Source organism: Nanorana parkeri, unplaced genomic scaffold (genome assembly GCF_000935625.1).
Source record: "Nanorana parkeri isolate BGI_ZX_2015 unplaced genomic scaffold, ASM93562v1 scaffold2642, whole genome shotgun sequence".
Lineage (NCBI taxonomy): Eukaryota > Metazoa > Chordata > Amphibia > Anura > Dicroglossidae > Nanorana > Nanorana parkeri.
The window spans coordinates 23,023-23,345 of record NW_017308910.1 but is presented as its reverse complement, the minus strand read 5'-3'; positions in this window follow the sequence as shown (position 1 = coordinate 23,345).

Sequence of the window (323 nt, the reverse complement as noted above, 5' to 3'; positions counted from 1 at the left end):
AACGTGTGTAACTGGGAGGGGCCTGCGCGCGCTGCCGCTGCGTATTATATGTGTGGTTATTATAATCATATATGATGGAGATCCAATGGTTACAATGTATAAAGATATCATCCACAGTGTGTATATTTGTATCATTAGTTGTCCCTGTGTGTGTGTGATACACGGTGACACTCTATCTGATGCAGAGACGAGGATTCGGTGTATACATTGTATACAGACACACGTTATATACAATGTTTCCCACAATGCACCTCTCTCTGCCCTCTCCTCCAGGATTGCCGGCATCATAGTGTTTCCCATTCAATGGCCGGTAGATCGTAGTT